This window comes from Sylvia atricapilla, chromosome 1 (genome assembly GCF_009819655.1).
Source record: "Sylvia atricapilla isolate bSylAtr1 chromosome 1, bSylAtr1.pri, whole genome shotgun sequence".
NCBI classification, from domain to species: Eukaryota; Metazoa; Chordata; class Aves; order Passeriformes; family Sylviidae; genus Sylvia; species Sylvia atricapilla.
In genome coordinates, this window is record NC_089140.1 from 24,305,515 (window position 1) to 24,333,458 (window position 27,944).

Here is a 27,944-nt window from a genome sequence, read left to right on the forward strand (position 1 = left end):
AAGGAAATGTGCACATTTAGTAAGCCTCAAACTTAGAGAACATTTGAAAATTTTGTACTGTGCTACAGGGACCACCATAAAGCAGGAAAAAACCCTTAGCTTTAGGTGCAGGGAGGTATGATCTCCATCCAGCTGCTGTTGCAACCAGAGGTTGTCCCTGCATCCAATTCTGCTTATATATTTCTAACTAAAGATTTATCACTGAGGTGGCAACAAGTCCCTAACCAGCTTCTGCCCAGACTCCCAAATGTCACATGCACACAGCAAGGCCAGCTGCACTCTGCAGCTCTCTCCAGATCTGCCCTACCACAAGGAGTCCTGGGGGATCTACAATTAGTGACAATTAGTCTAAAGGTGCTTATCTGGAAGCAGGAAATAACTAATTCCAGTTAGTATTAAATAACAAAGTGATTAATGGTTTGTATTTGCACTGTAGTCATATATCATCACATCGCAAAAAGAAAGAAGAAATTCCAAACAAGCAGAGGATTTTGGAACAGTAATGGAGAAAATATTAGAACCTTCGGAACAAAATACTTCGAGGAAACAAAATCTGAAAAACATCTGGCGAGAGTTTCACTCAATCTAAAGCTTATTCATTTTCCATTTATTCTGAAATTTAAATTCAAATTTAAAAGTTAGGATATTTATTCTGAGATTTATTATCACCCAGTCAGTTTAAATTACTAAAAAAGGAGTTTATCAGGCCATCAGAGCTTAAAACTGACCCTAAAAAGAAGCTTTTCTACTAGCCTAATTCTTTTTCTATTTCAAATCCCCTCTCAGCCTAACCTTTACTTAAAAAATGCTGTTCTTGTGAGTCAGCACACTCTGCTGGTAGACCAAGAGAATGTGACTGACAGAGCAAAAAAAAATTCCAAAACTAATGCAGGCATGCAATTTAAAAGTAACCAGTTGTATATTCTGAGAAAAGGAAACAAATCTCAATGTGTAGTCCATAACTCTCCAATGCAGCAGAGTTAATTCATTAATACAGTTTGATTCATATCTCTATGTAGCTCTGGTTCATGCCTGAGATGTTTGGTTTTCTGAAATTCCTGTCGCAGGGAATTTTCTGTAAATCAAACATCTCAGGCACAAACCAGAGCTACATCACTATACCAAAAAGGAGTTGGTTCATAGCATTAACTCTGTATTGAAGACAGCAACTGTTTCAGAAGGAATTATTTAAAGCACAGAATGTGCAGTTCTCTGGTGGGCTTAGGTCCAGCTATCATAATTTCATGCTTGAAAAAAGAGAATGGAGCTTGGAACAAACATATCTTCAGATTCTGTCCCTGAGTGTAAGGGGATGGGGAGAAGAGAAAATTCCCTGAATCCAGCTGTGACTGTGGGGCTCTAGTTCTGCTTCTGATCTCAGTCAGTGCACAAGGAAGAAGCTGATGACCATCAGCTTTGGGAGCTGACGACCATTGCTGTTCTTTATGCTCTGTGTTGAACAGATGAGGAGATCCTGGTGCAGTGGAGCACCAACCACTGTCAAACCCATCAGGAAGAGTTGTGTTTCCTGAATTTACATTATGAAATTCTGGGTAAATATTTGTTATTATCATGATGCTATTTATTTTTAAAGTTCGTAATAGTTGCACAAAGCATTGTCTCTGGAATTCCAGAGACATCTATAAAGTTACTTTGTGTTTCCTAAATTATTTTGCTTGATTAATTAAGATTTGCTTAGTTGATAAAGAAGCCCCTGAATCCAAATTCTTTTTGGTTTTATTTGCTACTAGATATTATATACTTACACCACACTTTGCTCTACTTTTGGAGAAGTTAATTCGGTGACATTAATCTGTGCTGAAAATGGCTTTGGAATAGGCAATAGGGGAAAAGGACAATAACTGGGAAGATGAGTTGTGCATGTGTTGTAAATATTCAGAAATTCTTTTCTTATATATTCTATTTTGCATTTTGAAATTTATTTGCAATAATCCATCTAGAGAAAACCTAGCAATTTTATTTACTGTGGATATAATAGAAAAAAGTCTCTAATTTTATGTGTCTGTCCTAAGTCCCAGCACATACCCTTTCAACTTACTTCCTCCCCTTTCCATTTTCTCCATGCCCTTCATGGCACTTCAGATTCCTCTTCTTGTTTTATTGCTGAACTCAAAAAGCGGTGGTGCCCACTCCTGCCTGTCCCAAGTGGTGCCTTGATGCCTGACCAGGCAGTGCATATAAGCCTGGTGACCTCACATGGCTTTCAAAGTGTAATACCTATTTTCACAAAACATTTAGGAACAAAATTATCCTGCTCCACAGCTGGTTGAAAATGGCCAGCAGGTTCAAAAGATTTAAAAAAAATACAGGAGCTGATGGATACACAAATTACTAAAAAAAAAAATCCATATATATAATGCAAGCAGAAATAATGACACAAATTCAAGTTAGTAGACAAGGAATGTTTTCCATCATCCAAAGAAAGCAGTATGCTTTTGATTAGAATTATTCTGTTAAGATGCAAAAGAACTTTGGGCTATGAGAAAGAATTAGCAACTGATTTAAAAATGCAATAACTTTAATGTTGATTTTAAGTGCATGAACCAGTTTTCTAAGCGCATCAACATTCAATTATGTTTAGAGCACAGCCAGCCATTGTCACCATTAACATTTTCCTGCTCAATCATACTGTCTGTAACCAGCCACTAATAAGAATTAATAAGACAAATCTTCCTTGATTTAGTTTCAAGGAAACTGCAGGAGCTCTGTCTCTTGGGAGAATTTCTTTTACTCACCACCTGTATGCTAAATGCGTTTTCTCAATTTTTCTGGGAAGACCTGAAAATCTACCAGTCTATTTGCTCCATTGTTCCTGTTCCTTGCATCAAACTTTGCATTCCTCAGGGGCTTTCCTGTTAAATCCTCCTTGTGTATGCAACATATTTCTGAGAGGCAGACCCAGTCTCTTAAAGCCTATGGATTCTGGAGGTCACATATGCTGTATGGGTCCTCTGGAGTGAATAATCTTGGCATCTGCTGGAAATTGCCAAGTGGGTTCATCTGCTTCCAGCAGCTGGTCCAGCCAGACAGTGTGGTGACAGTGAGGAGATGCAAAGCCAGAGCTAACTGCAGAAGTACATGTGGAGAATGAGGTACTCCAACAGAAAAGAAAGCAAGGTTACTTCAAAAGATAATTCTGCTTTTGTAATCTTTCAAATAAGCTACAGAGGCTCTTCACCAGTTTCATTCATTGTTAGTACCATTTTAGATTTTGTTATTGTTGTTTATATAGATATCTTCTTTCATCTTACACATATCACTTTAGAAGCCAAGAATAAAATGATACAACAATATTACAGATTTCTGTGCTGGTGAGAACACCCCTTGCTTGACTGTGGAAATGATTTTTGCTGTAATTCAGTTGTTTAGACTTCATTGTCCTAATCAGGACCAGAAAACTGCATCATCATGTTTGTACTAAAGTGCCAAATTAACTGCAAAAGTGTCTGTATTGTTAATGTCACAAAGTTTCTCAGCTAAATGAAATACTGGAATTGGAATAATAAAACATTGATTGAAAGATGGGTTACTCACCTCTACTATGAAAAGCTAACTTTGGTGTGCTACAGTCTCCTGCCTCTTCAATGAAACAGAATAAATAACTCAGAAGAGAAGAACACAGGAAAGAATATAATTCTCCCTGAGGTACATGGTAGCTCCTGGACGTGCTAATGGTATTTACATGTACATTCAGAGACAGCTCTATCCCATGAACCAGAAAACAAATGGTCACAGGTGTATTTAACAAAAATCCACTAGTACCACTCATATTATATGCACTGTTTACAAAATGTCAACTATGTTTATATTTTCTTAAGCCAGAAGACATAAAATAACAAGAGAAGAATGGAAGAAAATGAGGGGAAAAAAATAATGAATTGGAAATCAAATGGAAATCAAATGAATCAATGAATTGGAAAACAAAGGAAAAATGGAAGAAGATAATGAAGAAACAAAAATTTAAAATCAATGAACTGGAAAAGCCATAAAAATATTAGAAAGTAACAAAGAGATGTTACAAAAGAAGCAACCTTGTGCTATGATAGGGACCTCAGTTAAAACTGATCATATGGGGAAAGCACTTTCCCAGCATCTTTGGACAGAATTTTACTTTGTATCGAATTTTTTTAGTGGTAGGAAACAAACCATAAATATATTCTCGGAAATTGTGAAGGGAAAGAGCTGCTTCCATCCTGCATCTCACTTTCACCTGCTTTAGTGAGGAGAGAAGATAAAGAAAAGCAAAATGGAATGGACAGCTGCTATTCACACCATGATGCATTGCAAACAAAATTAAAAACACAAAGGTGTCATAGACCAATTACACCAATTCCCCAGACAGCTTTTTGCCAAATTTGTATTGAAAAATGGAATTCTTATTTTTAGGTTTTTGTTGCCATGTACTGAAATACCTCAGCAGCTGAACTAAACTTTTTCAGCAAGTGAATTAAATTGCAGATTTTTTACTTTTAGAAGAAAGTTGAAGGCAGTTGTTAAAGAAGGAAGAAGCTTGAATTTTTATAATCCATATCAATTCTTATGTGAACTTCTCTTTCCATTACAGTAACTATTTAGAACTTCATTTCAGCTAAAATCTTATTGTAAATATATTCTTCCTTGATGCCAGTAATAATTTCAAATATGTGTAGCTTTAATGCTTGCATGTAAATATGAAAATATTGTAAAATACAGTGTGTATATAGTGAAGGGTGATAGCACACATTATCAAATGGATGTGATTCCTTCCTGAGCAATCACCCTGAAAATAGCATCATTATAGATTAGAAAATGTCCAGATGATAATTTTATTGAAAGCTATCCACCCTTGATATCTGTTCTCAAAATTACAAATCTGATCCCATCAGTTAGGGTTCATAGGAAGCTGCGGCATTTAATTTCATACATTCTCCTCTTCGGCTACAGCACTCCTCTTCACTTGCTAAACCTCTGTACTGCATCTTAAATTTAATTAGCCACAAAGTCTTTTCTAAGGTAAGACTGAATTTTTCATCTCACAGGTAATACATAAATTTCAGGTAAAACCTTGAAATAAGCCCAGCTTTCCTCTCTGTGTATCTAGTGAATGATTAGCACATGCTGATCTTCATCAGTATGCTGTAAAGGGCCCCACACTGCCTTCTAATGCTAATATTCCTACATTATAATATGGTACTGTCTGTTTGCCTCTGGCATTTAATTTCTTTAATAAAATGGTAATGTGTCATGTTAATTTTGTGGTTGTATAATTGTCTTAGGATGTGACTAGAAATTTCTTGACTATGATTTATTTCATAGCAAAAGATACATTTACTGAAAACTAAATTGTTCCTGAGAATCCTGTAACCTAAAAAAATGGAGAAAACATCAGAATGTAATGTACTGAGCCTGTTTCAAGGCAAAATTCTCATTTTCCAGTTAAAAATGACTGGCTTATACAGCACAATTGATTTATACTTAAAAAGCCACATTTTGAACCTATTGAAACAAGTTGCTTTAATACCAATGATTTGGTATATATAGTTCTAGTCAACAATAGTTCTAGTCAACTAAATATAGTTCTAGTCAACTGAAAAACATTTATCTCTAGGAATATCTTCAATATTTTAATTTTCTTGTTCCAGCTGATGGATGGTAAACCTCAAACACTGCTGAATGGGGAGCCCTCTTTCTCAGCAACTACATTTCCTTACATTTCAAGTCTTTTTTGGTGTGTTTAATGTCATTCTTTACCATTGCTTGCAAAGCCTAGTGATATCTTTAGTATGAGTGCCATGTCTGATTGTTGTCATCCTGTGCTTGGATTACAGAACACTCCTGAATTTTTATCAGCTTGACTTGATATGCACCACACCCCTCTTGATTTGACCTCAGCAGAGACCACAGAGACCTATGGTCTTCCAGGTGCTCTGAATACTTCTATTTGTTAAGATAGCATTACTGCAATGTGTAACTGACTCCTTTTCTAAGTGAACCACATGTGAACATGTGCATGTGAGCCACAGGCTTTTAAAGCTGCGTTTTTTCTTCCTGGGTTGCAAGATGGAGCTGTAGTGTGTGCTCTTCACTGGTGGTTATCTTGGAGCTGGGCTGTACTGCAGAGCGAGCCCAGACACAGAACCACAGGATCACAGAGTAGGTCAGGTTGGAAAGGACCACAGTGGCCCAACCTCCTGGCTCAAACAGGGGCATCCCAGCACACGTTGCACAGATTTGTGTCCAGATGGTTCTTGAATAATGCCAGTGATGGAGACTCCACACCCCCTCTGCACAATCTGTTCCAGTCACCCACACAGTAAAACAGTTGACCCTCATATTCAAGAGGAACTTCCTGAGCATCAGTTTCTGCCCTTTACCTTTTGGCACCTGCCTGGCACCACTGAGAAGAGCCTGGTACATCCTCTTGGCAACCTCCTTTCAGATACTGATAGACGTGGTTGAGTCCTCTTAGTCATCTCTTCCTGATACTTATCACACCATTCTTTGTGAGAAAGTTGCTCCAGTCTCTCAATCATCTTTGTAGCTCTTCACTGGACATGCCCCACACTTCAGGCACAGCCTCACTAAGACTGAGTAGAGGGGGAGGATCACCTCCCTCATCTTGCTAATGCATCCCAGGGTACCCTTTGCCTTCTTGGCCACAGGGACACTGCTGGCTCATGGACAGCTCATGTTCCACCACGACACCTGGTCCTTCTCCACAGAGCTGCTTTCCAGCAGGTCAGCCACTAGCCTGTGCTGATGCCTTGGGTACTCTGTCTGAAAAAGTTTCAGATCAGGAGGGATGTGAGAAGAGTAACAAGAATACTAGTTGCAACACTGAGTAACAGGCTCATAGGTCTGTCAGAGAAAAGTGCCCTGATTTCAGTCTACCTCAGCAAATGCATAAAATCACTGATTGACATAACCCTTGCCCCTTCCCCCAGACTTCACCATGTCCTCTAGCTAATTTTGCCTTTCAGTCTGTCAGACTCTGTTTCCTAGCAGCCAAATCCTCACTGTGACTAGTCATGTTGAACATCTAGGAGCAACCCTGAAAAATAGAGAGGTAGGATTTGCAAGATTTTGTTACTAATTTGTGTGAATTGAATCAAAAGAAAATAATCTGCTGGAGAATCAGAGCTGTTCTGACCCACAAGACTCACCCTCTCCAACGTGAGGTACCTAAGTCTTCCCAAAGCTAGTTGTTGTTTTATTATCCGCTAGGTGTGTATTAAATTTAACATTTCCAGTGTGGACTTCTTAAAGTGGAAATTTAACATTTCCAGTGTGGACCCTTCATTCCCTGTGATAAAAATCTGAGTGCAAAATCTGCAGAAACTTAGAAGTCTGAAATTGCTTGCTGCCTCCTCAGGGCATATATGTGAATGCTAGTTGATTTGAAGAACAAAGGACAAAATGCCATTAGGATACAGCTGACTGATTCCATAGTCAAAATCTAGTGGTTTACAATGTGCTTATGTTTCTAAATCAGTATTGCTGTCAGCAAGGAACAGCCATTTCATCACTCAGTATAATTTAAAACTGTTAAAGGACTTTTCTTTGATGCTGTGGTTTCACTATGCCATTTTTAGGAAGCAGTTGTATTTCTGATTGTCCTTTTTTCACTTGATTGGGCAGGGCTATTTCTGCTGCACATAGAAACCCTGGTATTTTTGCTGATGCTTGGGGATAATGCTTGACAACACAGTTCTCACAAAAATCCTGAGACCAGGTCCCATTCCATCTGCAAACTCACCATCTGAAATTGCAAAACATTTTTCTATTTCTAGACTCATTGCAAACCTCTCAATTTTCTGTGGGACTGGTGAGAAAACCCCATCAAGTTACCCAAAGGAGAGCATTATGGAGGACTGGGCTGCAAATGGACCATCAGGAAACCCTTCATTGAGGACTCTCACCAGGAGACAAGTCACCTCAAGGATGTATCATGCTGTTGTCTTCTTGAGTATGACTGGCTAATTAATAACGGTGAAATTAAGCATCATCACCACCCTAGTTGTCAAGGCAATGCCTTCTTTAGTAATGAGAGAAGCATTCATGGGAGCCCAAAGCTAGGCATGAAAAGATTCTTGCCTTGGTGTCCCTGCTCAGCCAGTATGGTCAATTGCTAGAAACTCCCCAGCATATCAAATACTCACTCAGAAACCCAAAACAGCAGCAACAACAAAAGCAAAGTAATCTCCTCCTCCATAAAACAGATCCCAACAACTTCAAGGGACAATGCTACAGACGAAAAGCCTCAAGAAAGTTGAGCATACAAAGAAGTGTGCTGACTTCATCAAAATGGAGCAGAACGTGATAGGAAAAAAAAAGGCTTCAGTGTGAGTGTAAGGAACTGGCTTATTTAGAGTAGAATCACTGTGAAACTCAAACTCCAAGCTGGAGACAAGAGAGTAGTGTTGGAGGGAGGTTAATAAAATGAAACATGATTGCTCTAAGGCTTAGAATGTGAATAATACATTAAGTAATTAAATATAAAATTAATCTCACGCATGAAACAAGGAAAAGCAGAAGCCATAGAATAGCATTGAAAGTTAATAACAAAGTTCTCTGAAGTAGTTACACGAAGGGGTCAGACAAGGTGATAAATAACCATGGGAACTTCTTTCCCACTTCACAGGAGCCCTTCAGGTTTTTCTATAACATTGTCCATCAGTGATGTTGGTAAGATGAAGTAGCAACTAATCCTTGACAAGGACTGCTGTGGTGTGGATGGGTTGATGGTACATTAAGCTCCCTGGGCAGTGACCACCACTGGAACTCAGAGATCACCTGCTGAACACAGACACAGGATCCACAATGAACAAGGAGCTCTCCTTCTTCTGGCACTGTGCATGGAGGCAGTTCTCCATCTGCTCAGAGGCACTTTGTGGTTGCATGGCCAGATAAAACACCTTCCTGCTTTGTTTGAAGCTCCTCATGCCTGGTCCCTTACTGCCTCCTCAGTCACATCCACCTCTCTCTGTGACCCCCTTCCTGAACCACACTTTCACATGACGCTGTTTAAATAGAAGGAAAACATGGATGGGATCCTGGAGAGCTAAACAGGTGTATAAGCACACACAGCAGAGGGGAAGGCAACCTGCAGAGGGAAAAATGCCTGGAGGAAGTGACTAGGGTTAATCTTTTTCTATCTGCACTTCCAAGGCATCTGGGCAACTAGTTGACTAAAATGCCTGCCCAGGGGCTCCCACTGGACTGGTGCTGTACACTCTAAAACCAATATAGTCCTACTCCCAAAGTACTGCCAGCTGGAAAAAAAAAAAATAATAATCTCCAAAATTCCAAAGCAAAGCTGATGATTTTTTAATATATGACTTAGAACAACAGGGCATTACTTGTAGTCACGATCTAACATTCATTTTGAAGCATGGCAGTGACTAGACTTTAACACCTATTTTAGGATACCTATGTTATTAACACCTATTCATAACACATATTTGCTCTTCATACTCTATTAACAGTATGGATATCTCTCTTTATAGCAACACATTAAAAAAAGGATCCAGCAGTTGTTAGCCCTTCTGGTTCAAATTTCCCCTTATTTTCTTATACAAAAATTGTAAACTATTGATTAGGGGTGATGACAATGCTGTAACAGAGTGCAGAGGGCCATAGACTTTTGTATTCCTGACTTCACTCTCACAAAGTAGTCCTGCAGGCAACTTGCAGTCTTAGGACGCATAACTGTTATATAAAAAGTACTATATTTTGTGTACGACTCATCATTGTACAAGCTGACAGTACACAACTTGACTTGCTGCTTTTTTCATTACCTGTTTTGTTGCTAGGAAACTTCTGAACAAGAGTCAATACACCATTCAGCTTATTCCTTCAGTGCAGTTGTATGGAAGAGGGCCTAGGCTTATCATTACTTAAACAATGCCTTCCAGTTGTGGGGTTTTTCACTGCTAGAAGCAGGGGATGTGTGCTATACAATAACATTGGTTATGTGTATGAACAGATGTTCCAAAGTGGAAGAAGAAGAAAGGCAGGATTCACATACATTTTTTGCACAGCAATCTCATTTGTCTGTAGAGTGAAAATGCATCTGCATTCTTGGCCTTTTCATTTGGACAGCACTATACATTTAATATATTCATTATTTGGCCTACAGTTTGAGGGGTGGCTCCAGCCGGAATGACCCCTCCACTGTGTGACCGTGCCACTACTTTGAAGAGCTTATAGCTTGACACTGTGTTGACTTTTATTGGAAAATTATGCCTTTGTCACCTTTTACCGACCTACTGAACAGAACTTGCCTGGTGATTAGGGAATACAATAAACCATTGCTGACAAGGAGGCTGTCACACTCTGTAGATTAAAGCACTCTGGATGCTAACCCTCAGCTGCAGTGTAATTTTCCAGTGGCATTGCTCCTGTGCTTTCCAACCCGAGTCATCAAGCTAGCAGGAAGATGGGCCAGCTGAAGGGCCAGACACCCAAGATTCATGAGGGGGTAACAATTAGGAAGATCTTTGTTCCCCTTTTCCTCATGGAGGTCACTGAGAAAGGCAACGGCTTTATTGGAGAGTTCACACAAACTCATAAATATAGTTAAAACTATCTGAACCATTCTGTACCTCAAATACTCTCAGCAATTTTTTTTCATTCCTTCACATTCCCTGTGAAGCTAATTTGAATATTTGTTATATGACTTGTGCTGTGAAACAACTTTCAAAAACAGCTTTTAAAAAAAGACAGATATGCAGTGATGGTCCAGAGGCCATTAAAGCAACGTGGTGACACAGAGTTTTACTAAGTACTGCACTCCAGGAAAGTCAAGAAGGAGGGATAAATAAAAACGTGGGAGTTTGTCTGCCCCACAGATGTGCACAGGTCCTGAAGATTTTACTCTTCAAACATTTGGATGAGTCAGATGAATTCAGAGAGGGAGGATGATGTGACACATTGGCATGATGATTTGGGAAAGGCTTCCCACCTTCCTTTTCCAGCACAAATCTTCAGACAGGTCAGAGATGGGATAAGTACAGAAGATGCCAATCTCAGCTGTGTGGAACTGCTTAGTTTGGACTGGATTTAGAGTATAGGATGTTTTCTGTCCCCTTCTACCCTTTGCTATGCCAGTTCCAGGTCTTCCATTTCACACAGTTATCTGCCATGTCATTGGAAGTCCTTAACCATGCAGCTCAGGATATCCAAGTTTTTCACCATCTATCCTGAGGTGCTCACCTATCCACAGAGGCTCTTTAAAATGCTGAGGTTCATTGCAGTTGCTGGTTAGGGATAAATGTATCCTTTACTTTTTCTCTCTCACTTTTAATTTCATGCCATCATAACCGTAACATCAATGTTCATCGCAAATAAATTACATAAACTTTGAAACAGCATCATCAGTAATGTTTCTTTAATGTTCAGTGTTTCACTCTGTATACCTAAAATTCTTCTGAAACAGATGTTGTTGGATATTTTTTATGTTTTATGTCTCTATTTAAATATTCATGCTGCACTGCCCTTTGAATTTGTCAGAATTAGTATGTGTCTTCCTCTCAGGGAGTGTAATATTCCATTATCTTAATACATAGTATTACCATTATAGCAACATCTCTATAGCAACATAACTTTGGTTTGTGCTTTGTAAACCAGCAGTGTTTGTTACAAAACCTTGCAAAGTAAGATATTGCAAAGAAAAGGAGGAATAAAACACAAGAATTAACACAACAACCAGATGCTGAAATCTAGTATTCCGAAACTACTAAATAGACAAGAAGATGAACACTGACCGTAGAATATCGGTTCCATTCCATATCAGCTTTTCAAAACTGCTTTATTTTTATTCTCAGTTGAATTTAGAACAAAATAGAAACAGAATTTTGATAAAAATATATATTCTGGCATTAAAAATTTAGATTTTTGTGGATATGAAAACCTGATACTACAGACCAGATTGTGACAGCATTTCAGGTGTTTTGCATTGGCTAACCATTCCAGCTAGGTCCAGTGAAGGCAGGGCAGCACAAGTGAGGATGTGCTGTACTATATACACATATACACATATACACATATACACATATACACATATACACATATACACATATACACATACACATATACACATATACACATACACATATACACATATACACATATACACATATACACATATACACATATACACATATACACATACACATATACACATATACACATACACATATACACATATACACATATACATATACACATATACACATATACATATATACACATATACACATATACACATATACATATACACTATAGCATATACACACATGCAATAACTGAACTATTGAATGGAGAGGGTTTTTAGTTCAAATTTTGACATGAAGCAGGACCATTGCCAACACAGGGTAAGATCACTTCCCTCAGTCTTCTCACCATCACTCTTTTATGAGCCCCTACCAGTACACAAGTACTCCATAAAGGAGTACATCCCATTATCTCTGCGGCAAATTAACACTGTCAAGGAAAACATTTAACATTGCAGGCAGTTCCAGAGGACTTGCTTTTAATGGTTCAATAAGTACATCACAGTTTTATGTTCCTCTGTGCTTTGTTTCCCTTCTCTTTGATTTTCCTCTTAGTGGCAAATTGCATTTTCAATGTTACATTTTAATAAGCTGCTTTTTACAAATGAATAACTTCAGGTTCCTCTGTGTTAGAGATAAAGACAAAACCACAGAGATAAAACCATAGGTGTTTGAGGTGATTCATTTATTCTGAAGAAGTTTTTTCACCTGCTTACATTGTTCACATTTTAGCTTTAAAAAAGGTGACTAGTATAATGTGGATGTCAATAACAGCAGTGGAGAGCATTTGAATGTTCCTTTTCTAAAAGAAACAAAATTTAATCTTTAAACACAGGCAATGCTTAAATTCTGGCTTTCCAAATCTAACTAAGCACTTTGAATGGTTGGTCAGAGAGCAGGATGCAGGGAGCTGGGGCATTACTTCCCCCTAAGTTCCATGTGTCAAACATCTGAGTTATGAATGGCAACAATACAGCCTCCTAAATTGTCATCTGGACAACAAATGCTTCCAGTCCTGACTTCTGACATTCCTTTGTCAGGATGCTGTATCAGGTTACCCAGGATGTGGATTCAGTAAAACACTTGGTCTCACAGTTTGGTGTGGCAACAGCTGTAATGGGATGAAAGGCCATAGGTGATCCCAGCTGACAGTTTGAAGGAGAGCTTCAGTCTTCTTTGAGCAGCAAGACTGAAAATAGAGGATAAGGCAACAAGACTCATATGTTTTCTTTAGCTGCAGATAAAGAAATCTCTTTACATAAGTTATTGCCTTAAATCACTGTCAACACAGTAATTAATTTCCTTCACATATGAAACATATTGTTAAATATCTCACCATTATTTTCTAATTGCTTATTAGAAGATAAAAATTATGATTCCTCCTTTGAATCCTTCAGTTTAACACACCCTATCATTTTCTCAGTTGCCCACATAATTAGCATAGCTTAGTTTCATCTTGTCCTGCAGGAAGACCAAACAAATCACATTGGGCAGCATAACTCCTCCAGAATGGTCTATATATACCTTACTGTAAAAAAATTCATTGCAGGACTTCTGTGTGAGAAAATAACTGTATTTAGGACTTCTGTGTGAGAAACTTCAAATCAGCATGGTCTGGAATATTAAATACGCTATGCACAGGAGACCAGACATTATGCTAACTGAACAAGGCACAATCAGCACATTACATTTCTAACAAAAACCAAGTAACAGCAACTTCCAATGCAAAAAGACTTAGCATATTAATTTCACTTAAATATGTCAGGAAAAGAAAGTGACAACTGAGAGAGTGTAGAAAAAGTCAATGTTTTTTGTACAAGGCCACTTTCCAGGGTTATTTGAGGGCACTGGTGAGGCACTGGTGAGGCATCTCTTCTAGATGGGATTACTGTCCCGTGGATAGAAAGACAGCATGTCCCTGCTTCTGCTGTGATTCTTGTTAAGTATTTCTAAGGTCTTCTTAAATTTTCACATTTGAATATGATTGTGAAATCTAATCTCACCTCAGATACTCCAGTGGTCCACATATTTAGTGGGGAGATCTGCAGGTGAAAATGAGCTAAGCTCCAACCACTAGTATAAAAGTTTTCAAACTATTTAAGCATTTTACTGAGTGTCACATGAGACCAGCCCTCACAACATAACCTCCAGAAAGAAGATTGTTTGCTTAATGAGGACCTACCTGGATGCTACAAATTGAAGGATGCAATTAACTTGTCTAACTTCTCTCAAACTGCATAATTTGTTTCTTTCATATTAAAATGTCTTATGCATTCCAGCTAGTGGCAGACAAAAGTAGAGTCACAGAATTGCTTAGAATGGAAAGGACCTCTAAGATCATGAAGCAAACCTAGCACTGCCAAGTTCACTAATAGTCCATATATTTGAAATGCCTCCAGGGATGGTGATTCTACTATTTCCTTGAGCAGCTTATTCTGGTGCATAACAACCTCTTCCATGAAGAAATGTTTCCTAACATCCAATCTAAACCTTCCCTCGTGCAACTTGAGGCTATTTCCTGTGGTGCTGTTAGTTGTTACTTGGGACAAGAAACCAACCACTACCTTGCCACAACCTCCTTCACAGCAATAAGGTCACCCTTGAGCTTCCTGTTCTCCAGACTAATTTCTCCAGGAGAAAACTGTGGGAGATGGTGTCAAAGCTTTTACTGAAGTCCAAGTAGGCACATTCACAGAATTTCCCTTATCTTCTAAGGTGGTCACCTTGGCATAGAAGAACGGATTGGTCAAGCAGGACCTGGCTTTCACAAACCCACGCTGGCTGGGGCTGATCACCTACTTCTGTACATGCCATGTGAAGGAACTCAAGACGATCTGTTTCATGACCTTTCCCAGAGATCAAGTCAGGCTGAGAGGCCTGTGGTTTCCTGGATCCTCCTTCTGACCCCTCTTGTAGATGGGTGTCATGGGACCTCCCCAGTTACCCAAGATTGCTGGTAAATGATGGAAAGTGGCTCTGTGAGCACTTCTGCCAGCTCCCTCTGCATCCTTGGGTGGATCCCGTCCAGCTCCACAGACTTCATGGGTGTGTCTACGTGTTGCAGCACCTCTCTGACCATTTCTCCTTGGATTATGGGAGCTCCATTCTTCTACCCATGCCTGTCTTTCAGCTCAGGAAGAGTTCTAGCCAAAATTCTCCATTCAGCTGGGCCGGGCTTCTTCTCTGATGACTCAACTTTCAACACATGGGGTCAGTCCATTCCCGTGCTTTTAGGATCTCCTTCTTGAAAAATGTCCAGCCTTCCAGGAGTCTTTTGCCCCTCAGGATTCGGCCCCAGGAGAATTTGCCAATCTGTCTCCCTAGCAGGCCAAGGTCTGCCAAAATCTGCTTCCCTTGACCTCTTCCAGAGAGGTAAGGGCTTGCAATTCTCATTGAAATTAAGTCCTCAACACATCAGAAAATCAAGCCAGTGACACGTCTTTGTTTCTTACAAAACTTGTCTGAGATTCATGTGAGAAAAAAAACCCTGTGGCAAGAGTAGAGAAAACTCTCATCAATGAAAGTGTCAATTATCCAATTAAAAATATATATGTTGGTAGTATTTGTGATATAAATAATGTTCACTGGAAAAAAAAAAAAAAAACCAACACACAAATATATCAGAACGGATATTCATCATAAAACAGAATTAATGTTTGACTGCATGATGTCTGTCTCCTGTGAAATTTCTTGTCCTATAGGTCCAAATTTTCAAGATGGCTTGAGAAAAAGTAAACATTTTACTTATTAGCAGAATTTATTCAGTTACATTTTACAACAAGGGTAAAATATAGAATATACATCATTTTTTAAGAAAAGCTAGAGCAAAAGACAAAAACTTCAGTGTTGGAGTGTAGGAGCACAATCTAGAGTCTGTTAAGGTCCTAGTGCTGTTCCATTGAGAAGGATAAAAAATAAAAAAAAATCAACAAAAAATTCGAAAACAAAATATAAATTTCAACTTTAAAACATTTAGGTTTCTTTTTAGTACTTACCTCATAGGATAAGAGATATTTTGTCATTTAATATCATATGTGGCAATTAATGATTACATCTATGATTCTTTTTTTTATCAATTTTTTATAGAGGTACAACATGGTAGTGAGTCTGAAGTGGATTTCCAAGTGATATATCCTAGAAATAAAAGTAAAGCTCACCAGGAAACCAGAATGGAGTTTGAAATTCACCATGGGTGTGGTATTCTGTGGGTTCATTTCAATAGGTCTCAGATGGTAAGGTTTCTGTAAAGAAACAAAACACACACATCCATTGAGAAGACAGCTTGTCACCCTGAGGTGCATATCACTATCTCATGGGTAAAATGAGCAACTGGAGGACATCAGGAGACAGAAAAATGTGCCACAGGATAGTTCCATTTATTCACCTGAGGATCTTTGAGGGAAAGAGTATCTTCCAGAAAGAAGAAACCAAACCAAAACTTCTCTCACCCAAGAAGAGCACTTTTGAAATTAAAAAAAAACCCTTTTCTGGCCCATGATTATAGAAAAATGCAGTCAATGATGGCAGAAGAATATTTTTCAGACACCTATGGCTAAATTTGTGGTGTCTATGGATTTCATCGCTTAGTGCAAAACTGGTGGACATTTTTCTAGAGATGTCTCCCAAAGCATCCTGCGCTAAAGCTGGTTTTGAGAGGACTGAATGACAAAGACAGCAGGGGAAAGGGAAGGAAGGGAAAGTACTTTAAGAAAAATGTGAGCTGTTATAGAGAGGATCAGTGCCTTCATGACAGCGTCCTTAAAATACTCCCATATCCAAGAGAAAACTCAGATCAAGCTGCAGGACTAGGCACAGACCATAACTGATTGAGCAATCTCCGGGAGAATATTAATATCTATTATGAAGTGGGAAAGACTGCAAACACTTTCAAAAGGTAGGAAGGTATGCAGCTTAAATAAATTTAATCAGTTATTGAGTTACACCAGGACCAAAAGATCTCAATATGCTGATTGGAGTACCTTGAATTTTTCTTAATTCACTAATTTTTTTCTTGTCTCACAAAATTTAAATTACAATCCTAATCCACTTGGCTACTTTTTGATGGAGCCAATCTTTACTCTGAGGGATTCTGAAGTGTAGGTGACTCTAAGTTTTTTGTGGTTCAAGCAGAGCATATCCTGTATAGGCAACGTAATAAATTACCTCCTGAATAAAAATCAATCTTCTCAGCATCAGGAGGGCAGTTAAATGTAAAACTCTTATAAACTGTAAGTGAGCTACATCCAGTCACTTTGGAGTTAAATTTCCCAAGTGATCCAGATTTGAGCATTGTAACAACAAGAGGAGTCCTTCTGCTGACTGCATTGTATTCCCCAAAATCCTGAAAGATTTGCACATACAAAAACTATGTGTTTTAACCATATATCTTAAATATCTCAACTGTTTTAAATATGTTTTGTACCTGTAAGTTAATCTCATTTAAAATTTTAAGAAAGAGCTATAACCAACTTCTGAATCACTATGATGGTGAAAATGAACAGTGAATTCTGAACAACCCTGTAGTTAGTCGTTTTGAAATTGCTTTGCTCCTCACAGTATTATTTTAAAATCCTGGGAAGAGTGCTGCCAGCAGAGTGTGCCATCTTTCCATTTAAGCTGTGTGGAGATGGGTCCCAACCAAAGTCCCATCAGTATATATTTGCCTTTAGAAAGTAGTGTGATACCATTCAATGAGAAATGTGAGAAAACTGTTCATAAAACATGAAAGTTAAAAATACCCTGTTATTATTTTGCCACTGTGCTGTTTTATATGACACCTTAATTTAATTCAACAATTAAAAGGCATTTGAATTTACAGAAAATATACTATGCTTAATGTAATGTGAAATACACCAGATTGCAAATTTTACAGCAGGTTAATGCAGCTCTGAAAATTAGTGAGATTCTATCAGCATAAACAACAGAGTACACATAATATATTGAAAAATCAAGAGATATAAGCCAGGTCCATGTAATTTCTGTGAGCACCATGTTGATTTTTTAAAAATGTATTGCTTTCATTCATGTAAGAATAAAAATATACTTCATTTTATATAATATACATCTGGAAACAGAGTGCAAATAAAATATTTCCAAGCTGCATTACTGACTTGGGAGGAGGTATATAATGATCTTGATGATCACAGACTCAAGATCTTCTCTTTCTATTACTCAGAACTTCAGAGTCCTTATCAAAACGAGGATTTGGGCATCATCTCAGTCTGAAAATGTTGTCTTGTTTTTGTCTTTTCTCTTCTTTTCTTTTCTTTTCTTTTCTTTTCTTTTCTTTTCTTTTCTTTTCTTTTCTTTTCTTTTCTTTTCTTTTCTTTTCTTTTCTTTTCTTTTCTTTTCTTTTCTTTTCTTTTCTTTTCTTTTCTTTTTTCTCTTCTCTTCTCTTCTCTTCTCTTCTCTTCTCTTCTCTTCTCTTCTCTTCTCTTCTCTTCTCTTCTCTTCTCTTCTCTTCTCTTCTCTTCTCTTCTCTTCTCTCATCTCTCCTTTCCTCTTCCTCTTCCTCTTCCTCTTCCTCTTCCTCTTCCTCTCCCTCTCCTTCTTTGAAGTACTTTGATTCAGATGTCCTGGGCCACCACACACTGATAGTTGTCTCTGGTTGATGGCTTGGTTTCATAGATGTGCCCTAACCATCTAATATTTGATGATGGCTCTGCTGCACTACAGGATGTACAAAGGCATAAAACAGGCCCAATAGAGCCTTCAGTCTTCCAGTGCCTCAGTTCAGAGATAAAAAAAAATCTGAAAATAGTTTCAAAGCAGTCAGAGCCCTGCCATTTCATGCCATACCAATTAGAGAAATGTCCCTCTTGCCCCCTGCTGCTTCCAGGACCACCTATTCCCAGCAACTGCTGTGTGATGTGTTGATGGCCCATTTGAATTAGTCAAGGGCAGAGAAGTCAGGTTTTTATCACTAGCAACCGATTTTTGTTTCTCAGAGGTCACCACTGAGATGGGGGTAGTTGTTTTTATGTGATAGGAAGAAGATGGGCATGGTACTTTTTTGTCTCACCTTTTGTTTGTTAAGTATGGGCTTATGTTGGAGACATAATGTATGACATGGGATTTGTCACTACTGTCCATTGGCAAAGCTGCAATAAACTAATAAAGGCCATGCACCTTGGTCTAATCAAAAACTATGGGAGATGCAAACATCTTCCAAGGGTGACAATCCATCCCCCTCTAGGGGATTTCAGTGCTTCTTCAAAAACTCCAGAACTTGAAAGTCATCTCTGCACCCAATCCACGTCCTGACCAAACACCCCAGTCAGCCAATGGCTTGGTACATACTGTGTTTGCCATCATAAAGGACACTAGCCTACTCTTTAATTTCAACTCTTGAAAAATACCTTAAAGACTTAAAATCTCCCTAAAAAGGCAGTGGACTGTGACATGAAGAACTTAATAGTTTGACTACTAAGGAGGAATTTGACTACTATCCGAGGAATTTTTTAGTAGACCTTTGTTGTCAGTGATTTCTTTTCTCATTGTAATTCTCATAACTATTTTCGCACCACTTCAAAATCAAGCTTTCAGCTGTAAATGTGTTGTGGGTGGCTGATTAAATAATCTATTCTTACAGAAATTTTTATAATAAATCTTGAATCTTTATCTTCCAGGTACCAGAGAAGGACCCCCAAAAGACAGAAAAACCCCCAAAGAAAATGTGTATCTTAAACGGATCAGCAAGAAAATTATTCAACCACCAACTCACTAATAAAACAAATACTTTTATTATTATTCATGAAGGAGGAAAAATCCAGCTGTAAACCTGCAGACCTTGCTCTGCATCTCTTAGCATGGCTTGAGAGGATATATATGCTATTTACAGGAATTAAGAATGGAAGGATCAGGTTTCACTTTATTTTTATCCCTTACTTATAATTTAAATGATTGCACATCTCAAATAGACTTACACCAAGTAGACTTAAATACTCTGTGAACTATCCATGCAAATAATTTGTCCATTAAGTGTAAGTGTATTTCCAAATGAGAGATAAATTTATTTTTGAATAACAGTTATACTGAGAGTCTTGTTAAACAGAGAAAGTGTGTAAACATGGCTAAAGCACCAACACAAATCAGAAATGTGGAGAATTAGGATACCAAACCATGACTTCGAACAGAGTCTGAGGCAAAATCAAACCTGGGATTAAGATATATACTTTGTAACAGGCCTTCAACCTGTGTCAGCCATTCCTGCTTTCCGGCAGGTTCAGTCATTTGTGCCATGGTTTGGCAGAGAATTGGTGAGATGACGTATGTGAACAAATATTTTTCCACAAGGAAATACCTTGTTCAGAAATTAGACACAAGGCAAAAATAAGCAAACTTTGCCCTTTAAGTCAAGGATAGATACAAATGCTTTGATGTAGTTGTTAGTACATTCTGCTGGAAGTTCCTCTGTGATGATTAATAAAGAGAAAAATAACAACTTCATGATGCTGATGAACACATAAAGAGGATAATATGCATGAAAGTGTTTTTTGTAAGTTCTTAGAGAAACATCCCTCATGTTAGATGTTAACGTTAGTGGATATCTCTCAGGTACAAAGTAAACATGCAGTACAGACTTTCCAACCAGTCCATTAAGGGTAGATCATAATCAATAGGTGGAGAGAGCAACCAAAAGGGATGGTTTTCCAGGTATGATTCTGACGAAAAGCAGAAAATGCCTCTCCAAATAGAAGGCAAGTGAGGTGAGAATGGCCATTAAATGAAGAATTTCGGGATCATTAGGGTAGAAGAAATGAAAGAAAAGCCCGAGTTACAGATTTCAGAAAGGCAAACACCATTAAACTTCAAGGATTTCTTTATAATACCTTCTCTCAGTGCTAAAAGAAAAAGTTAGAAGGGAACAAGAACAATAAGTAATTACTAAGGGCAGGTGTTAATTATCCGGTTGTGGAGGGGCATAGGAAGTATAGTATAAGATCATTTTGACAAAAAAATTAACAATCATGCAGTTCAGTTATAAGGTAAAAACAAAAAGAAAGGCTGAGGTACCAGGCATTAATCCAGAGTTATAGCACAACTGCTTGGAAAGGCAAGACATAGAATGAGCTACAATTAACACAAAGCATGACAAAACCCCCCCAAATAAAGGTAAAGGGAAGAATAAAATAATGATTTTCACTAAAATATTCTTCATTAAAAAGAGCACTATCAAGTGAGGTAGCATAATTTATATGTGGCAGGAAAGAAAGACCTCATCTTTGAGTATTTAATATATCTGATTCATCTGGTCCTGATGACTTCATCCCACGATACCTAAAAATGGCTGGATAATTCTCTGCACTGCTAACAATTATTTTGTAGTTATTTGAGGAGAAATGTAGTATTCATCAGCATAAACATGGTTATCTTCAAAAAGGAAGAGCCAGAGATTTAAAAACCCCAGTATCAAAAGTTCAATTAACCTGAAAAACATGCCAGTCATGATCCAACAAACTGTTTGTAAATCTTTAAAGAAAACAAAAAACAAAAACAAAAAAAAACCAAACCAAAACCCAGGAAACAAGTTGCAATCAGCATTAATTAATCCACCACCAGAGTAGGTAAGAATAGCCTAGGTAAAACTATTGGAGAATGAGTGGAAAGTCATCCCCTGAGATCAACTGTGAATGATTAAGAAGGGATGACTGCACTGAGTGAAGTCCTGCAGATGTCTCAGCTGCACTCAGATATCTTTAATATCATTACTAGAGCTCAGGATCTGAAGACATGACTGCTTTGAGAATAGCACCAGTCACTGTGAAGATTAGAGTTAATCATATCCTTGAAATTTGGAGATAAAGCTCTGGCAAGTGATGGTTCAGGGACAATGAGGTACTTCATTTGATCCAGAAAAATCAATTGGATAAAAAACAAAATTTTGTCTGTTACACAGAAAAAGAGAAGTAGAAGTAGTGTTTTTTTGAAGTAGAATGCTGAATAAAAATTAAAAATATTAAGGAAATACAAATACGGCCCTAAGATGAAACATATCATTCGAGCCAGCAAAGAACAAAATTGATTACCTCTGCTCTTCTCAGAGCTGGTAAGGTCTCCTTTGAAGAGCTGAGTTCAGTCTAAGGCACTGTGTTTCAAGAAAGATGTGGACCAACTGGACAAAATTCACAGGAGCATAGTGAAAGAGTGAAGGAAAGATTTGGTCTCAAAGCCCATAGTGATGGAACACTGAGCAAGAAAGACTGAGTTTAAAAAAAAATTAGAATCCAGTGCTAATTCTTGTGAAAATCTGGAAAAAATTCCTTGAAGAGGTCGGGAATCTTGCTCTTATGTCTTCTCTCATTATTCATGTGTTTTTCTCAAGTACTTGCCAAGAATGACATAGATGAAGCTGCAGTACCAGGCAATATTTTGAGATCCCTCCAAGCCCTATATTTCCCTGATTTTAGGTTCTCATCCCTGAACACTTTCCTATAATGCATCTGTTAGAAAGCAGCAAGTATTGTATTACTTTCACTACTTTCTCCCTCTCTCTCACTGTGTGAGTGTGGTCAGTTCCCAAAAAAAAAAAAAAAAAAAAAAAAAGCCACACTGCTAAAATATTTCAAGCTATATTTCATATGAATTCTTTTCTTTAGCACTACAGACACCATGTGGTGCTACTGATAACTACACAAACTCTCATAGCACTTTGCTCTTAGGAATACATTATGGCAAGATGAAAACTGGTGAAGCTGTGCAGGTAAATTTTATGTAAATTTCTGCATGTCAGGAAAGGGAATTCTTCTAGCAGCCAAGAATGGAAAGAGAATCAAAGGTAGGAATCATTGTGCTTGCCAGGAGAGTTAAGTAAGTACTGTTTGGGGTTATTCTGAGCTTCATTAGTTACCTGGCAAGAGGCTAAATCCTTGCATTTCTTTTAAAAAAATGCATTTTTTTCTGCCATTTAAGCTCTAAAGCCAACAGAGTTTCACATGTATAATTTCCTTAAATCTTTTGCAAAGAACAAAGTCACAGAGGAAAGCTATGTATTTTAACAACAAAAGAGTATTCTGTAATTTTAATTACTGCAAGTGCTTTTAACTCTATCATTATAACGTGGTCCAGGATAATATCTAGGTCTTCATAATATGACTTAAAATCTGGAATAACTCTCTTGCTTTGTGTTAAATGATTCATGTGTGGAGATAAAAAGGAAAATGCTCCAGCTGTGATATTTGCTGTAACTAGTTCCTTATTTAAATCCCTGTGTTTTTCACTAGTCCATTACCTGTGAGACTGATGTTTTGTACTTTACTTTGCTAATATTCATCATATACAGAGGAAAACCATATGCTTCATTCTCATTTATCATCATTTCATATGATGAAAAGGAAAAAGATAACACAATTTATAAGAAAAACAGAAAAACAAACATTAATAGAGACCTTTATGTGTGTGATATTTTTTCTCCTTGAAGATAGAGAGATCAGTTGCCTTTGAAGGTACATTAAGGTACCAACAGTCACAGCTACAAAACATTGTGTTTGTTTTAAAAAACAGTCTTGGAATACATACATCCCAGCAGCAGCTATGCTAATAGGAAACTTGTGTATTTTAAAGCATAACAGTTTGGACTTCAGTTCCATTGAAGTCTGAAGACAGAGAAAAAAATCTCTGCTAGGAAATACTTACTAGTCCAATTGCTTCAAATGTGGCCTTTGGAAGTTTGCTGTCTTGGAAAGTGAAGGAACACCAGTTCTGAAGGACAAATTTCTTTGTATTTATTATCTAGTTAATCAGAGAACCTCATCTCCTTCGTGGTTACAATAATTGCAGGCTGAAGTGGGCTGCTGTCATGGCCTTCAGGGGCACAGCACAAGCCTGCCCTCATAGCTCAAAAGGCAAGATTGCAGCAAAACTGCACACAGGCAGCAGGGGCTGTATCCAAACTCTTTTTAGCAGATCTTCCCCCCTCAAGACACACCCCTGCTCCTTTCTTCCTCCTTCAGCACAGGCTGCAGAGATTTTCCTAAAGTGCCATAGAGGTCTGACATGAATGGAGGTGTCTGGAATTCATAGTCCAGAAATGCCCCTTGTGCCGTGTTACTAAAGAATTCAAGTTATTTGGTCTGGCAGAAAATGGCCACTAAAAGGCAAACAGCTCTTCTGAAAAAAAATTTCGGCTAATTAGGGAGCCTTGGGCATCTAACCCAGCACACCACAAGCTTGTTTTCAGCTTTCACACTTCTGTGACCTTGTTCATATGAACCACATGAGTGCTGGTGCCAGCAGACAAAAGGAGGAGGAGGTGAGAAATCATAGAATCATAGAACTGCTTAGGTTGAAAAGGACTTCTGAGATCACAGAGTCCAACAGTTCAACCCAGCACTGCCAAGTCCAGCATTAGTCCATGTCTCCATGTGCCACATCTACACGTCTTTTAAATACCTGCAGCCTGTTCCAGAGCTTGACAACCCTTTCTGAAGAAATATTTCCTAAGATCCAGTCTAAACCTAAGATTCTGGTGCAACCTGAGGCCATTTCCTCCTCCTATAATTTGTTACTTGAGAGAAGAGAGAGATTCCCATCTAATACAACTCACTTTCAGGTAATTGTAGAGAGTTCTGGGCAAAGAGCAGGTTTACATTGAACAAAAGTGACTGTGGGATCTGAACACCAACACAGCGTGCTAGAGCACTTAAACCTCTGCAGAGGGCTTGCCCTCACATCCATTGTAGACCTATTTTCCTTAAACTATGAGTTTGTGCAATGGCTTTTTCCATGTGGCTGAGTCTACCCCCAGTAACTCCTGAACTGGTAACTAAACTCTCCAAGATCTGAAGGAATAGCATCTACAAAAGAGAGACAGTGAAAACACCAGATAAAGCACCTGGAGGAGGAAGACTTAAATTAGTGACTTCATTGGAGGTGTTTACCCCAGGAGAGCCAGTCAACACAGGCTCCCCTGTATGCTTTGAAGGCTACTTTGCTTCTTGCCTGATCAAGGATGTGAAGGCAGAGTTGTGGTGTTGGAAGAGGGAGGGCATGGATGTAGATCAAGTGAACAGAACACAGTCACACCTACTAATTATAATGTGATGGATGCACAACAGCTCAAAAGCAACAGTAGGTGGCTATCAGTGCTAAGTACAGCAAAACCAAAGGTCATAATTTAAGAAATAAAATATGTCACCAGAGAAATAATTTTAAACTATTAAGTAATACTCTCCAATTAAGTTTGTTGCTCATTCTAAAGAAAGGTAATTTAGAATGATTTTGGATGGAAGAGATCTTAAAGACCATTTCGTTCCAATCCCTCTGCCATGGGCAGGGACACCTTTCACTAGACCAGGTGACTCAGTGCCCCATCCAACCTGGCCTTGAACACTTCCAGAGATGGGGCATCCACAACTTCTCTGGGCAGACAGTTCCAGTGCCTCACCATCCTCACACTAGAGAATATTTTCCTAATATCTAATCTAAACCTACTGTCTCCTCCAGCCTAATGCCATTTCCCCTTGCCCTATCACTATGTGCCTCTCTGAAAAGTCCCTCTTCAGCCTTCTTGTGGGACCTTTTAGGTACTGGAAGGCTGCTTGTAGAGTGTCCCCAGAAAGTCTCTTCTCCAGGCTGAAAAGCCCCAACTCTCTCAGCCTGTCTGACAGGCCTCTCCAGCCCTTCTCTGGACTCACTCCAACAGATCCATGCTTTTCTTGTGTGGAGGGCCCCAGAGCTGGATACAGCTCTGCAGGTGGAGTCTCACAGGAGCAGAGTAGAGAGGCAGAATCCCTTCCCTTGACCTGCTGGCCATTCCTCTCTTGATGCAGCCTGGGATGCAGTTGGCCTTCTGGGCTGCAAGTGCACACTAACAAGGCATAATTGAGCTTTTTGCCCCCAGGTCTTTCTCCTCAGGGATCCAGTCTCGATCCAGTCTTCTCTCAGCCTGTATTTGTGGTTGGCATTGCCTCTCCCCAGGTGCAGGACCTTGCACTTGGCCTTTTTGAACTTCAGGAGACTCACATGACCCACCTCTGAAGCCCATGAAGGTCTCTCTGGATGGCATCCCTTCCCTCCAGTGTGTCAGCTGAGCCACAGAGCTGGGTGTGGTCAGTGAACACGCTGAGGGGGCTCTCAATCCCACTGTCTGTGTCCATGCTGTCAACAAAGAGGTTAAACAGCGCCAGTGCCACCAACAGGAGGGTTGTTATTGTTGTTGTTGTTGTTGTGCCAGTCCCAACATGGAGTTGTTGTTTTTAAACTTCTTTACTTTACATTTTGCTGAAGTTCCTTTAAATTTACCCCTTTTTTCTACGTCTTGAAAAAAGGCTAATTTTCCCAGTTTTTTCAAAAAGAACTCTCAAATGTTTCAATTAGCCCCCACATCACTAACAGGGTTTCATTCATTTTTGTACTGTAATTAAAGATTTGTAGCTTGCTAAATGTATACAGTGGAGACACTGACAATGCCTACAGTAAGAATATATCACACATTAATGTGTTTACTATTGAGTTTAATACAATATATTTCCTGCCCGTTATTATTGAACACAAACATTTTGACTAAGAATGAAAATTGTGTCTTAATCTCAATTAATTAGAGTAAGTTTCCCGGTTCAGGAGCATGTGCTGGCATAGCGAAGGTTCAAAAAAGTTCAATTTCACAAAGCTAAAGTAAAAGAATAGATTTTGAATATTCTGGCAAGATTTTAACACTTCAGAAAAATGTTAAATTATTCCTTATACTGATTCCATATCACACAGGATAAATGTTGTGCCTTGCTGTCCTATTTCATGGAGACTCTTTTACAGCAAAATGTGGGGTTTTAGGTCATGTCCAGGCTTTCATTCTGTCAGAGAATCAACACATGAACAGAGCTTACATCTAGTCCACGAAGATGAGGTGCAAGTACAGGTGTATAAGATGAAAAAATACTGCAAAAATTCCTCTTAGTTTGAACAAATGTTTGAATTTATATGAAATAAAATATTTATTTAAGTTTTGGACATTTTTTAAATTCCTTCAAAATGAATAATGTTGATGTACTGGTGGAAATACATTTTGAAATATATTTTGGGTTGAATTACTGACTTTTTTTTTTTCTATTTTCTCAGATCCTCTGCCAGTCCTTTCTTCCCTTTTTTGGCAGGCTGAACCTTTTTGAGAAACAAAATGCTTTCACAAAATTTTTAGATTGTGCAAAATCTTCTTGTTTCAGTGAAAAAACCACCCAAATGAATTGCTGTGCAGCAGAATCCCCATTAATCAGAGTTGTGGGGACTGTCTTCCTTTTCTCCCTCCCCCTCTCCCTCCCTCCATTGCCTCTAGATGTTCTTTTGAGGAACTCCTTATCTGCAAACCAAAATAGAGTGAGCTGCCTCCATTTCCTTAAGGCCCTCTGCCTCTTATCTTTCTTTTGAGTGGGATGAAATAGTCCTGGGGTTGTGGCAAGTTATCATAATTCACTAAAGCCTTCAGTCCCTTTTACCTTTTAAATTCTGGAAATGATCAGGTGTCCAAACATGGAAAGAGACACTTCTGCTTGGGCTCAAGATACAGATGATGATTTTATTCTTAGAACAGGTATTATTCCCAAACTTGCTGTCCTCTGCAAAAGCCTGATGCTCTGAAAAGCCAAATTTCTGTCTGCAAAATAAGAGTGGGAGGAAAGGCAGCCCCCTGTGGTGGAGGGGAAGGGAGCAGGATATGCTTAACCCTGGCTGGTGTGGATGGGAATGAGGTTTGTAGCAAACACAATCTTGACATCCTCAGCCCTGCCTCAGAGCTTCAGTCCTACCCTCATTTTCCCTTTCAGGAGCCCAGCCTGCAGTCACGATGTGCTCCCCGCATCTCTGCTCCAGCATGTTGGAAATCCTGTCTCTTCTCCATCCCTCAGCTCACCCAGGAGCACCCTAATTTGCTATTTTGTCACTCCTAAATCTCATGGCAAT